Source organism: Daphnia pulicaria, unplaced genomic scaffold, assembly GCF_021234035.1.
Source record: "Daphnia pulicaria isolate SC F1-1A unplaced genomic scaffold, SC_F0-13Bv2 h1tg000068l, whole genome shotgun sequence".
In the NCBI taxonomy this organism is placed as follows: Eukaryota; Metazoa; Arthropoda; class Branchiopoda; order Diplostraca; family Daphniidae; genus Daphnia; species Daphnia pulicaria.
In genome coordinates, this window is record NW_025804788.1 from 383,938 (window position 1) to 397,674 (window position 13,737).

At 37.2% G+C, this 13,737-nt stretch overlaps 26 pseudogenes; all 26 read right to left on the minus strand.

Moving 5' to 3' along the window:
* Positions 1 to 233: 233 nt before the first annotated feature.
* On the minus strand, positions 234 to 352 carry LOC124318650 (annotated as a pseudogene).
* A 412-nt stretch (positions 353 to 764) lies between these two features.
* On the minus strand, positions 765 to 883 carry LOC124318651 (annotated as a pseudogene).
* A 412-nt stretch (positions 884 to 1,295) lies between these two features.
* On the minus strand, positions 1,296 to 1,414 carry LOC124318652 (annotated as a pseudogene).
* Positions 1,415 to 1,826: 412 nt separating this feature from the next.
* LOC124318715 lies at positions 1,827 to 1,945 on the minus strand (annotated as a pseudogene).
* A 412-nt stretch (positions 1,946 to 2,357) lies between these two features.
* On the minus strand, positions 2,358 to 2,476 carry LOC124318654 (annotated as a pseudogene).
* Positions 2,477 to 2,887: 411 nt separating this feature from the next.
* Positions 2,888 to 3,006, minus strand: LOC124318656 (annotated as a pseudogene).
* Positions 3,007 to 3,417: 411 nt separating this feature from the next.
* Positions 3,418 to 3,536, minus strand: LOC124318094 (annotated as a pseudogene).
* A 413-nt stretch (positions 3,537 to 3,949) lies between these two features.
* On the minus strand, positions 3,950 to 4,068 carry LOC124318657 (annotated as a pseudogene).
* A 413-nt stretch (positions 4,069 to 4,481) lies between these two features.
* On the minus strand, positions 4,482 to 4,600 carry LOC124318726 (annotated as a pseudogene).
* Positions 4,601 to 5,013: 413 nt separating this feature from the next.
* LOC124318658 lies at positions 5,014 to 5,132 on the minus strand (annotated as a pseudogene).
* A 413-nt stretch (positions 5,133 to 5,545) lies between these two features.
* LOC124318659 lies at positions 5,546 to 5,664 on the minus strand (annotated as a pseudogene).
* A 413-nt stretch (positions 5,665 to 6,077) lies between these two features.
* LOC124318727 lies at positions 6,078 to 6,196 on the minus strand (annotated as a pseudogene).
* A 413-nt stretch (positions 6,197 to 6,609) lies between these two features.
* LOC124318660 lies at positions 6,610 to 6,728 on the minus strand (annotated as a pseudogene).
* Positions 6,729 to 7,141: 413 nt separating this feature from the next.
* On the minus strand, positions 7,142 to 7,260 carry LOC124318661 (annotated as a pseudogene).
* A 413-nt stretch (positions 7,261 to 7,673) lies between these two features.
* LOC124318662 lies at positions 7,674 to 7,792 on the minus strand (annotated as a pseudogene).
* A 413-nt stretch (positions 7,793 to 8,205) lies between these two features.
* LOC124318663 lies at positions 8,206 to 8,324 on the minus strand (annotated as a pseudogene).
* A 413-nt stretch (positions 8,325 to 8,737) lies between these two features.
* LOC124318728 lies at positions 8,738 to 8,856 on the minus strand (annotated as a pseudogene).
* A 413-nt stretch (positions 8,857 to 9,269) lies between these two features.
* LOC124318664 lies at positions 9,270 to 9,388 on the minus strand (annotated as a pseudogene).
* A 413-nt stretch (positions 9,389 to 9,801) lies between these two features.
* On the minus strand, positions 9,802 to 9,920 carry LOC124318730 (annotated as a pseudogene).
* A 413-nt stretch (positions 9,921 to 10,333) lies between these two features.
* On the minus strand, positions 10,334 to 10,452 carry LOC124318667 (annotated as a pseudogene).
* A 413-nt stretch (positions 10,453 to 10,865) lies between these two features.
* LOC124318668 lies at positions 10,866 to 10,984 on the minus strand (annotated as a pseudogene).
* Positions 10,985 to 11,397: 413 nt separating this feature from the next.
* Positions 11,398 to 11,516, minus strand: LOC124318095 (annotated as a pseudogene).
* Positions 11,517 to 11,928: 412 nt separating this feature from the next.
* On the minus strand, positions 11,929 to 12,047 carry LOC124318669 (annotated as a pseudogene).
* A 413-nt stretch (positions 12,048 to 12,460) lies between these two features.
* On the minus strand, positions 12,461 to 12,579 carry LOC124318670 (annotated as a pseudogene).
* Positions 12,580 to 12,992: 413 nt separating this feature from the next.
* Positions 12,993 to 13,111, minus strand: LOC124318096 (annotated as a pseudogene).
* A 413-nt stretch (positions 13,112 to 13,524) lies between these two features.
* LOC124318196 lies at positions 13,525 to 13,643 on the minus strand (annotated as a pseudogene).
* Between the last annotated feature and the right edge of the window lie 94 nt (positions 13,644 to 13,737).

Here is a 13,737-nt window from a genome sequence, read left to right on the forward strand (position 1 = left end):
CTATCCCTATGTCATTGAAATTTTTGATCTACGAATTTGGACTGGTAACCATCACGATTAATAACGCGATAAAATTTGACAAACTCTCAATGGAATTGATCCAGAATCATTCTTAAAGATGAATTGAACCTATCTCTAAGGCATTGAAATGTTTCATCTACGAAATTGGACTGGTAACCATCGTGATTGAAAAAAAATGTCAAGAAATTTGTTATTGAAAACAAACTATCCATCGCCAACGACATCCCGTATTCCCAAGCGGTCACCCTTCCAAGTACTAACGGGACTCGACGTAACTTAACTTCTGGGAGCTGACGAGACCAGGTGCGTTCTACGTGATATGGCCGTTGACATTCAAAAATGAAAATTTACCCTCCCATTCCCAATGGATGAATAGAAAATCACTTCAAAGTGACAGAAATGTTTTTTCATTGAATTTGGACTGGTAACCATCGCGAATAAAAAGCGCGATCAACTTTGAAAAACTCGCAATGAAATTCATCCAGAATCATTCCTATAGATGAATTGAACCTATCCCTATGTCATTGAAATTTTTGATCTACGAATTTGGACTGGTAACCATCACGATTAATAACGCGATAAAATTTGACAAACTCTCAATGGAATTGATCCAGAATCATTCTTAAAGATGAATTGAACCTATCTCTAAGGCATTGAAATGTTTCATCTACGAAATTGGACTGGTAACCATCGTGATTGAAAAAAAATGTCAAGAAATTTGTTATTGAAAACAAACTATCCATCGCCAACGACATCCCGTATTCCCAAGCGGTCACCCTTCCAAGTACTAACGGGACTCGACGTAACTTAACTTCTGGGAGCTGACGAGACCAGGTGCGTTCTACGTGATATGGCCGTTGACATTCAAAAATGAAAATTTACCCTCCCAGTCCCAATGGATGAATAGAAAATCACTTCAAAGTGACAGAAATGTTTGTTCATTGAATTTGGACTGGTAACCATCGCGAATAAAAAGCGCGATCAACTTTGAAAATCTCGCAATGAAATTCATCCAGAATCATTCCTATAGATGAATTGAACCTATCCCTATGTCATTGAAATTTTTGATCTACGAATTTGGACTGGTAACCATCACGATTAATAACGCGATAAAATTTGACAAACTCTCAATGGAATTGATCCAGAATCATTCTTATAGATGAATTGAACCTATCTCTAAGGCATTGAAATGTTTCATCTACGAAATTGGACTGGTAACCATCGTTATTGAAAAAAAATTTCAAGAAATTTTTTATTGAAATCAAACTATTCATCGCCAACGACATCCCGTATTCCCAAGCGGTCACCCTTCCAAGTACTAACGGGACTCGACGTAACTTAACTTCTGGGAGCTGACGAGACCAGGTGCGTTCTACGTGATATGGCCGTTGACATTCAAAAATGAAAATTTACCCTCCCATTCCCAATGGATGAATAGAAAATCACTTCAAAGTGACAGAAATGTTTTTTCATTGAATTTGGACTGGTAACCATCGCGAATAAAAAGCGCGATCAACTTTGAAAAACTCGCAATGAAATTCATCCAGAATCATTCCTATAGATGAATTGAACCTATCCCTATGTCATTGAAATTTTTGATCTACGAATTTGGACTGGTAACCATCACGATTAATAACGCGATAAAATTTGACAAACTCTCAATGGAATTGATCCAGAATCATTCTTAAAGATGAATTGAACCTATCTCTAAGGCATTGAAATGTTTCATCTACGAAATTGGACTGGTAACCATCGTGATTGAAAAAAAATGTCAAGAAATTTGTTATTGAAAACAAACTATCCATCGCCAACGACATCCCGTATTCCCAAGCGGTCCCCCTTCCAAGTACTAACGGGACTCGACGTAACTTAACTTCTGGGAGCTGACGAGACCAGGTGCGTTCTACGTGATATGGCCGTTGACATTCAAAAATGAAAATTTACCCTCCCATTCCCAATGGATGAATAGAAAATCACTTCAAAGTGACAGAAATGTTTGTTCATTGAATTTGGACTGGTAACCATCGCGAATAAAAAGCGCGATCAACTTTGAAAAACTCGCAATGAAATTCATCCAGAATCATTCCTATAGATGAATTGAACCTATCCCTATGTCATTGAAATTTTTGATCTACGAATTTGGACTGGTAACCATCACGATTAATAACGTGATAAAATTTGACAAACTCTCAATGGAATTGATCCAGAATCATTCTTATAGATGAATTGAACCTATCTCTAAGGCATTGAAATGTTTCATCTACGAAATTGGACTGGTAACCATCGTGATTGAAAAAAAATGTCAAGAAATTTGTTATTGAAAACAAACTATCCATCGCCAACGACATCCCGTATTCCCAAGCGGTCACCCTTCCAAGTACTAACGGGACTCGACGTAACTTAACTTCTGGGAGCTGACGAGACCAGGTGCGTTCTACGTGATATGGCCGTTGACATTCAAAAATGAAAATTTACCCTCCCATTCCCAATGGATGAATAGAAAATCACTTCAAAGTGACAGAAATGTTTGTTCATTGAATTTGGACTGGTAACCATCGCGAATAAAAAGCGCGATCAACTTTGAAAAACTCGCAATGAAATTCATCCAGAATCATTCCTATAGATGAATTGAACCTATCCCTATGTCATTGAAATTTTTGATCTACGAATTTGGACTGGTAACCATCACGATTAATAACGCGATAAAATTTGACAAACTCTCAATGGAATTGATCCAGAATCATTCTTATAGATGAATTGAACCTATCTCTAAGGCATTGAAATGTTTCATCTACGAAATTGGACTGGTAACCATCGTGATTGAAAAAAATGTAAAGAAATTTGTTATTGAAAACAAACTATCCATCGCCAACGACATCCCGTATTCCCAAGCGGTCACCCTTCCAAGTACTAACGGGACTCGACGTAACTTAACTTCTGGGAGCTGACGAGACCAGGTGCGTTCTACGTGATATGGCCGTTGACATTCAAAAATGAAAATTTACCCTCCCATTCCCAATGGATGAATAGAAAATCACTTCAAAGTGACAGAAATGTTTGTTCATTGAATTTGGACTGGTAACCATCGCGAATAAAAAGCGCGATCAACTTTGAAAAACTCGCAATGAAATTCATCCAGAATCATTCCTATAGATGAATTGAACCTATCCCTATGTCATTGAAATTTTTGATCTACGAATTTGGACTGGTAACCATCACGATTAATAACGCGATAAAATTTGACAAACTCTCAATGGAATTGATCCAGAATCATTCTTATAGATGAATTGAACCTATCTCTAAGGCATTGAAATGTTTCATCTACGAAATTGGACTGGTAACCATCGTGATTGAAAAAAATGTAAAGAAATTTGTTATTGAAAACAAACTATCCATCGCCAACGACATCCCGTATTCCCAAGCGGTCACCCTTCCAAGTACTAACGGAACTCGACGTAACTTAACTTCTGGGAGCTGACGAGACCAGGTGCGTTCTACGTGATATGGCCGTTGACATTCAAAAATGAAAATTTACCCTCCCATTCCCAATGGATGAATAGAAAATCACTTCAAAGTGACAGAAATGTTTGTTCATTGAATTTGGACTGGTAACCATCGCGAATAAAAAGCGCGATCTACTTTGAAAAACTCGCAATGAAATTCATCCAGAATCATTCCTATAGATGAATTGAACCTATCCCTATGTCATTGAAATTTTTGATCTACGAATTTGGACTGGTAACCATCACGATTAAAAAACGCGATAAAATTTGACAAACTCTCAATGGAATTGATCCAGAATCATTCTTATAGATGAATTGAACCTATCTCTAAGGCATTGAAATGTTTCATCTACGAAATTGGACTGGTAACCATCGTTATTGAAAAAAAATTTCAAGAAATTTTTTATTGAAAACAAACTATTCATCGCCAACGACATCCCGTATTCCCAAGCGGTCACCCTTCCAAGTACTAACGGGACTCGACGTAACTTAACTTCTGGGAGCTGACGAGACCAGGTGCGTTCTACGTGATATGGCCGTTGACATTCAAAAATGAAAATTTACCCTCCCAGTCCCAATGGATGAATAGAAAATCACTTCAAAGTGACAGAAATGTTTGTTCATTGAATTTTGACTGGTAACCATCGCGAATAAAAAGCGCGATCAACTTTGAAAATCTCGCAATGAAATTCATCCAGAATCATTCCTATAGATGAATTGAACCTATCCCTATGTCATTGAAATTTTTGATCTACGAATTTGGACTGGTAACCATTGCGATTAAAAAACGCGATAAAATTTGACAAACTCTCAATGGAATTGATCCAGAATCATTCTTATAGATGAATTGAACCTATCTCTAAGGCATTGAAATGTTTCATCTACGAAATTGGACTGGTAACCATCGTTATTGAAAAAAAATTTCAAGAAATTTTTTATTGAAAACAAGCTATTCATCGCCAACGACATCCCGTATTCCCAAGCGGTCACCCTTCCAAGTACTAACGGGACTCGACGTAACTTAACTTCTGGGAGCTGACGAGACCAGGAGCGTTCTACGTGATATGGCCGTTGACATTCAAAAATGAAAATTTACCCTCCCAGTCCCAATGGATGAATAGAAAATCACTTCAAAGTGACAGAAATGTTTGTTCATTGAATTTTGACTGGTAACCATCGCGAATAAAAAGCGCGATCAACTTTGAAAAACTCGCAATGAAATTCATCCAGAATCATTCCTATAGATGAATTGAACCTATCCCTATGTCATTGAAATTTTTGATCTACGAATTTGGACTGGTAACCATCACGATTAAAAAACGCGATAAAATTTGACAAACTCTCAATGGAATTGATCCAGAATCATTCTTATAGATGAATTGAACCTATCTCTAAGGCATTGAAATGTTTCATCTACGAAATTGGACTGGTAACCATCGTTATTGAAAAAAAATTTCAAGAAATTTTTTATTGAAAACAAACTATTCATCGCCAACGACATCCCGTATTCCCAAGCGGTCACCCTTCCAAGTACTAACGGGACTCGACGTAACTTAACTTCTGGGAGCTGACGAGACCAGGTGCGTTCTACGTGATATGGCCGTTGACATTCAAAATTGAAAATTTACCCTCCCAGTCCCAATGGATGAATAGAAAATCACTTCAAAGTGACAGAAATGTTTGTTCATTGAATTTTGACTGGTAACCATCGCGAATAAAAAGCGCGATCAACTTTGAAAATCTCGCAATGAAATTCATCCAGAATCATTCCTATAGATGAATTGAACCTATCCCTATGTCATTGAAATTTTTGATCTACGAATTTGGACTGGTAACCATTGCGATTAAAAAACGCGATAAAATTTGACAAACTCTCAATGGAATTGATCCAGAATCATTCTTATAGATGAATTGAACCTATCTCTAAGGCATTGAAATGTTTCATCTACGAAATTGGACTGGTAACCATCGTGATTGAAAAAAAATGTCAAGAAATTTGTTATTGAAAACAAACTATCCATCGCCAACGACATCCCGTATTCCCAAGCGGTCACCCTTCCAAGTACTAACGGGACTCGACGTAACTTAACTTCTGGGAGCTGACGAGACCAGGTGCGTTCTACGTGATATGGCCGTTGACATTCAAAAATGAAAATTTACCCTCCCAGTCCCAATGGATGAATAGAAAATCACTTCAAAGTGACAGAAATGTTTGTTCATTGAATTTGGACTGGTAACCATCGCAAATAAAAAGCGCGATCAACTTTGAAAAACTCGCAATGAAATTCATCCAGAATCATTCCTATAGATGAATTGAACCTATCCCTATGTCATTGAAATTTTTGATCTACGAATTTGGACTGGTAACCATTGCGATTAAAAAACGCGATAAAATTTGACAAAATCTCAATGGAATTGATCCAGAATCATTCTTATAGATGAATTGAACCTATCTCTAAGGCATTGAAATGTTTCATCTACGAAATTGGACTGGTAACCATCGTTATTGAAAAAAAATTTAAAGAAATTTTTTATTGAAAACAAGCTATTCATCGCCAACGACATCCCGTATTCCCAAGCGGTCACCCTTCCAAGTACTAACGGGACTCGACGTAACTTAACTTCTGGGAGCTGACGAGACCAGGAGCGTTCTACGTGATATGGCCGTTGACATTCAAAAATGAAAATTTACCCTCCCAGTCCCAATGGATGAATAGAAAATCACTTCAAAGTGACAGAAATGTTTGTTCATTGAATTTTGACTGGTAACCATCGCGAATAAAAAGCGCGATCAACTTTGAAAAACTCGCAATGAAATTCATCCAGAATCATTCCTATAGATGAATTGAACCTATCCCTATGTCGTTGAAATTTTTGATCTACGAATTTGGACTGGTAACCATCACGATTAAAAAACGCGATAAAATTTGACAAACTCTCAATGGAATTGATCCAGAATCATTCTTATAGATGAATTGAACCTATCTCTAAGGCATTGAAATGTTTCATCTACGAAATTGGACTGGTAACCATCGTTATTGAAAAAAAATTTCAAGAAATTTTTTATTGAAAACAAACTATTCATCGCCAACGACATCCCGTATTCCCAAGCGGTCACCCTTCCAAGTACTAACGGGACTCGACGTAACTTAACTTCTGGGAGCTGACGAGACCAGGTGCGTTCTACGTGATATGGCCGTTGACATTCAAAAATGAAAATTTACCCTCCCAGTCCCAATGGATGAATAGAAAATCACTTCAAAGTGACAGAAATGTTTGTTCATTGAATTTTGACTGGTAACCATCGCGAATAAAAAGCGCGATCAACTTTGAAAATCTCGCAATGAAATTCATCCAGAATCATTCCTATAGATGAATTAAACCTATCCCTATGTCATTGAAATTTTTGATCTACGAATTTGGACTGGTAACCATTGCGATTAAAAAACGCGATAAAATTTGACAAACTCTCAATGGAATTGATCCAGAATCATTCTTATAGATGAATTGAACCTATCTCTAAGGCATTGAAATGTTTCATCTACGAAATTGGACTGGTAACCATCGTGATTGAAAAAAAATGTCAAGAAATTTGTTATTGAAAACAAACTATCCATCGCCAACGACATCCCGTATTCCCAAGCGGTCACCCTTCCAAGTACTAACGGGACTCGACGTAACTTAACTTCTGGGAGCTGACGAGACCAGGTGCGTTCTACGTGATATGGCCGTTGACATTCAAAAATGAAAATTTACCCTCCCAGTCCCAATGGATGAATAGAAAATCACTTCAAAGTGACAGAAATGTTTGTTCATTGAATTTGGACTGGTAACCATCGCAAATAAAAAGCGCGATCAACTTTGAAAAACTCGCAATGAAATTCATCCAGAATCATTCCTATAGATGAATTGAACCTATCCCTATGTCATTGAAATTTTTGATCTACGAATTTGGACTGGTAACCATCACGATTAAAAAACGCGATAAAATTTGACAAACTCTCAATGGAATTGATCCAGAATCATTCTTATAGATGAATTGAACCTATCTCTAAGGCATTGAAATGTTTCATCTACGAAATTGGACTGGTAACCATCGTTATTGAAAAAAAATTTCAAGAAATTTTTTATTGAAAACAAACTATTCATCGCCAACGACATCCCGTATTCCCAAGCGGTCACCCTTCCAAGTACTAACGGGACTCGACGTAACTTAACTTCTGGGAGCTGACGAGACCAGGTGCGTTCTACGTGATATGGCCGTTGACATTCAAAAATGAAAATTTACCCTCCCAGTCCCAATGGATGAATAGAAAATCACTTCAAAGTGACAGAAATGTTTGTTCATTGAATTTTGACTGGTAACCATCGCGAATAAAAAGCGCGATCAACTTTGAAAATCTCGCAATGAAATTCATCCAGAATCATTCCTATAGATGAATTGAACCTATCCCTATGTCATTGAAATTTTTGATCTACGAATTTGGACTGGTAACCATTGCGATTAAAAAACGCGATAAAATTTGACAAACTCTCAATGGAATTGATCCAGAATCATTCTTATAGATGAATTGAACCTATCTCTAAGGCATTGAAATGTTTCATCTACGAAATTGGACTGGTAACCATCGTGATTGAAAAAAAATGTCAAGAAATTTGTTATTGAAAACAAACTATCCATCGCCAACGACATCCCGTATTCCCAAGCGGTCACCCTTCCAAGTACTAACGGGACTCGACGTAACTTAACTTCTGGGAGCTGACGAGACCAGGTGCGTTCTACGTGATATGGCCGTTGACATTCAAAAATGAAAATTTACCCTCCCAGTCCCAATGGATGAATAGAAAATCACTTCAAAGTGACAGAAATGTTTGTTCATTGAATTTGGACTGGTAACCATCGCAAATAAAAAGCGCGATCAACTTTGAAAAACTCGCAATGAAATTCATCCAGAATCATTCCTATAGATGAATTGAACCTATCCCTATGTCATTGAAATTTTTGATCTACGAATTTGGACTGGTAACCATTGCGATTAAAAAACGCGATAAAATTTGACAAAATCTCAATGGAATTGATCCAGAATCATTCTTATAGATGAATTGAACCTATCTCTAAGGCATTGAAATGTTTCATCTACGAAATTGGACTGGTAACCATCGTTATTGAAAAAAAATTTCAAGAAATTTTTTATTGAAAACAAGCTATTCATCGCCAACGACATCCCGTATTCCCAAGCGGTCACCCTTCCAAGTACTAACGGGACTCGACGTAACTTAACTTCTGGGAGCTGACGAGACCAGGAGCGTTCTACGTGATATGGCCGTTGACATTCAAAAATGAAAATTTACCCTCCCAGTCCCAATGGATGAATAGAAAATCACTTCAAAGTGACAGAAATGTTTGTTCATTGAATTTTGACTGGTAACCATCGCGAATAAAAAGCGCGATCAACTTTGAAAAACTCGCAATGAAATTCATCCAGAATCATTCCTATAGATGAATTGAACCTATCCCTATGTCATTGAAATTTTTGATCTACGAATTTGGACTGGTAACCATCACGATTAAAAAACGCGATAAAATTTGACAAACTCTCAATGGAATTGATCCAGAATCATTCTTATAGATGAATTGAACCTATCTCTAAGGCATTGAAATGTTTCATCTACGAAATTGGACTGGTAACCATCGTTATTGAAAAAAAATTTCAAGAAATTTTTTATTGAAAACAAACTATTCATCGCCAACGACATCCCGTATTCCCAAGCGGTCACCCTTCCAAGTACTAACGGGACTCGACGTAACTTAACTTCTGGGAGCTGACGAGACCAGGTGCGTTCTACGTGATATGGCCGTTGACATTCAAAAATGAAAATTTACCCTCCCAGTCCCAATGGATGAATAGAAAATCACTTCAAAGTGACAGAAATGTTTGTTCATTGAATTTGGACTGGTAACCATCGCAAATAAAAAGCGCGATCAACTTTGAAAAACTCGCAATGAAATTCATCCAGAATCATTCCTATAGATGAATTGAACCTATCCCTATGTCATTGAAATTTTTGATCTACGAATTTGGACTGGTAACCATTGCGATTAAAAAACGCGATAAAATTTGACAAAATCTCAATGGAATTGATCCAGAATCATTCTTATAGATGAATTGAACCTATCTCTAAGGCATTGAAATGTTTCATCTACGAAATTGGACTGGTAACCATCGTTATTGAAAAAAAATTTCAAGAAATTTTTTATTGAAAACAAGCTATTCATCGCCAACGACATCCCGTATTCCCAAGCGGTCACCCTTCCAAGTACTAACGGGACTCGACGTAACTTAACTTCTGGGAGCTGACGAGACCAGGAGCGTTCTACGTGATATGGCCGTTGACATTCAAAAATGAAAATTTACCCTCCCAGTCCCAATGGATGAATAGAAAATCACTTCAAAGTGACAGAAATGTTTGTTCATTGAATTTTGACTGGTAACCATCGCGAATAAAAAGCGCGATCAACTTTGAAAAACTCGCAATGAAATTCATCCAGAATCATTCCTATAGATGAATTGAACCTATCCCTATGTCATTGAAATTTTTGATCTACGAATTTGGACTGGTAACCATCACGATTAAAAAACGCGATAAAATTTGACAAACTCTCAATGGAATTGATCCAGAATCATTCTTATAGATGAATTGAACCTATCTCTAAGGCATTGAAATGTTTCATCTACGAAATTGGACTGGTAACCATCGTTATTGAAAAAAAATTTCAAGAAATTTTTTATTGAAAACAAACTATTCATCGCCAACGACATCCCGTATTCCCAAGCGGTCACCCTTCCAAGTACTAACGGGACTCGACGTAACTTAACTTCTGGGAGCTGACGAGACCAGGTGCGTTCTACGTGATATGGCCGTTGACATTCAAAAATGAAAATTTACCCTCCCAGTCCCAATGGATGAATAGAAAATCACTTCAAAGTGACAGAAATGTTTGTTCATTGAATTTTGACTGGTAACCATCGCGAATAAAAAGCGCGATCAACTTTGAAAATCTCGCAATGAAATTCATCCAGAATCATTCCTATAGATGAATTAAACCTATCCCTATGTCATTGAAATTTTTGATCTACGAATTTGGACTGGTAACCATTGCGATTAAAAAACGCGATAAAATTTGACAAACTCTCAATGGAATTGATCCAGAATCATTCTTATAGATGAATTGAACCTATCTCTAAGGCATTGAAATGTTTCATCTACGAAATTGGACTGGTAACCATCGTGATTGAAAAAAAATGTCAAGAAATTTGTTATTGAAAACAAACTATCCATCGCCAACGACATCCCGTATTCCCAAGCGGTCACCCTTCCAAGTACTAACGGGACTCGACGTAACTTAACTTCTGGGAGCTGACGAGACCAGGTGCGTTCTACGTGATATGGCCGTTGACATTCAAAAATGAAAATTTACCCTCCCAGTCCCAATGGATGAATAGAAAATCACTTCAAAGTGACAGAAATGTTTGTTCATTGAATTTTGACTGGTAACCATCGCAAATAAAAAGCGCGATCAACTTTGAAAAACTCGCAATGAAATTCATCCAGAATCATTCCTATAGATGAATTGAACCTATCCCTATGTCATTGAAATTTTTGATCTACGAATTTGGACTGGTAACCATTGCGATTAAAAAACGCGATAAAATTTGACAAACTCTCAATGGAATTGATCCAGAATCATTCTTATAGATGAATTGAACCTATCTCTAAGGCATTGAAATGTTTCATCTACGAAATTGGACTGGTAACCATCGTTATTGAAAAAAAATTTCAAGAAATTTTTTATTGAAAACAAACTATTCATCGCCAACGACATCCCGTATTCCCAAGCGGTCACCCTTCCAAGTACTAACGGAACTCGACGTAACTTAACTTCTGGGAGCTGACGAGACCAGGTGCGTTCTACGTGATATGGCCGTTGACATTCAAAAATGAAAATTTACCCTCCCAGTCCCAATGGATGAATAGAAAATCACTTCAAAGTGACAGAAATGTTTGTTCATTGAATTTTGACTGGTAACCATCGCGAATAAAAAGCGCGATCAACTTTGAAAAACTCGCAATGAAATTCATCCAGAATCATTCCTATAGATGAATTGAACCTATCCCTATGTCATTGAAATTTTTGATCTACGAATTTGGACTGGTAACCATCACGATTAATAACGCGATAAAATTTGACAAACTCTCAATGGAATTGATCCAGAATCATTCTTATAGATGAATTGAACCTATCTCTAAGGCATTGAAATGTTTCATCTACGAAATTGGACTGGTAACCATCGTGATTGAAAAAAAATGTCAAGAAATTTGTTATTGAAAACAAACTATCCATCGCCAACGACATCCCGTATTCCCAAGCGGTCACCCTTCCAAGTACTAACGGGACTCGACGTAACTTAACTTCTGGGAGCTGACGAGACCAGGTGCGTTCTACGTGATATGGCCGTTGACATTCAAAAATGAAAATTTACCCTCCCAGTCCCAATGGATGAATAGAAAATCACTTCAAAGTGACAGAAATGTTTGTTCATTGAATTTGGACTGGTAACCATCGCAAATAAAAAGCGCGATCAACTTTGAAAAACTCGCAATGAAATTCATCCAGAATCATTCCTATAGATGAATTGAACCTATCCCTATGTCATTGAAATTTTTGATCTACGAATTTGGACTGGTAACCATTGCGATTAAAAAACGCGATAAAATTTGACAAAATCTCAATGGAATTGATCCAGAATCATTCTTATAGATGAATTGAACCTATCTCTAAGGCATTGAAATGTTTCATCTACGAAATTGGACTGGTAACCATCGTTATTGAAAAAAAATTTCAAGAAATTTTTTATTGAAAACAAGCTATTCATCGCCAACGACATCCCGTATTCCCAAGCGGTCACCCTTCCAAGTACTAACGGGACTCGACGTAACTTAACTTCTGGGAGCTGACGAGACCAGGTGCGTTCTACGTGATATGGCCGTTGACATTCAAAAATGAAAATTTACCCTCCCATTCCCAATGGATGAATAGAAAATCACTTCAAAGTGACAGAAATGTTTGTTCATTGAATTTGGACTGGTAACCATCGCGAATAAAAAGCGCGATCAACTTTGAAAAACTCGCAATGAAATTCATCCAGAATCATTCCTATAGATGAATTGAACCTATCCCTATGTCATTGAAATTTTTGATCTACGAATTTGGACTGGTAACCATTGCGATTAAAAAACGCGATAAAATTTGACAAACTCTCAATGGAATTGATCCAGAATCATTCTTATAGATGAATTGAACCTATCTCTAAGGCATTGAAATGTTTCATCTACGAAATTGGACTGGTAACCATCGTTATTGAAAAAAAATTTCAAGAAATTTTTTATTGAAAACAAACTATTCATCGCCAACGACATCCCGTATTCCCAAGCGGTCACCCTTCCAAGTACTAACGGAACTCGACGTAACTTAACTTCTGGGAGCTGACGAGACCAGGTGCGTTCTACGTGATATGGCCGTTGACATTCAAAAATGAAAATTTACCCTCCCAGTCCCAATGGATGAATAGAAAATCACTTCAAAGTGACAGAAATGTTTGTTCATTGAATTTGGACTGGTAACCATCGCGAATAAAAAGCGCGATCAACTTTGAAAATCTCGCAATGAAATTCATCCAGAATCATTCCTATAGATGAATTGAACCTATCCCTATGTCATTGAAATTTTTGATCTACGAATTTGGACTGGTAACCATTGCGATTAAAAAACGCGATAAAATTTGACAAACTCTCAATGGAATTGATCCAGAATCATTCTTATAGATGAATTGAACCTATCTCTAAGGCATTGAAATGTTTCATCTACGAAATTGGACTGGTAACCATCGTGATTGAAAAAAAATGTCAAGAAATTTGTTATTGAAAACAAACTATCCATCGCCAACGACATCCCGTATTCCCAAGCGGTCACCCTTCCAAGTACTAACGGAACTCGACGTAACTTAACTTCTGGAAGCTGACGAGACCAGGTGCGTTCTACGTGATATGGCCGTTGACATTCAAAAATGAAAATTTACCCTCCCAGTCCCAATGGATGAATAGAAAATCACTTCAAAGTGACAGAAATGTTTGTTCATTGAATTTTGACTGG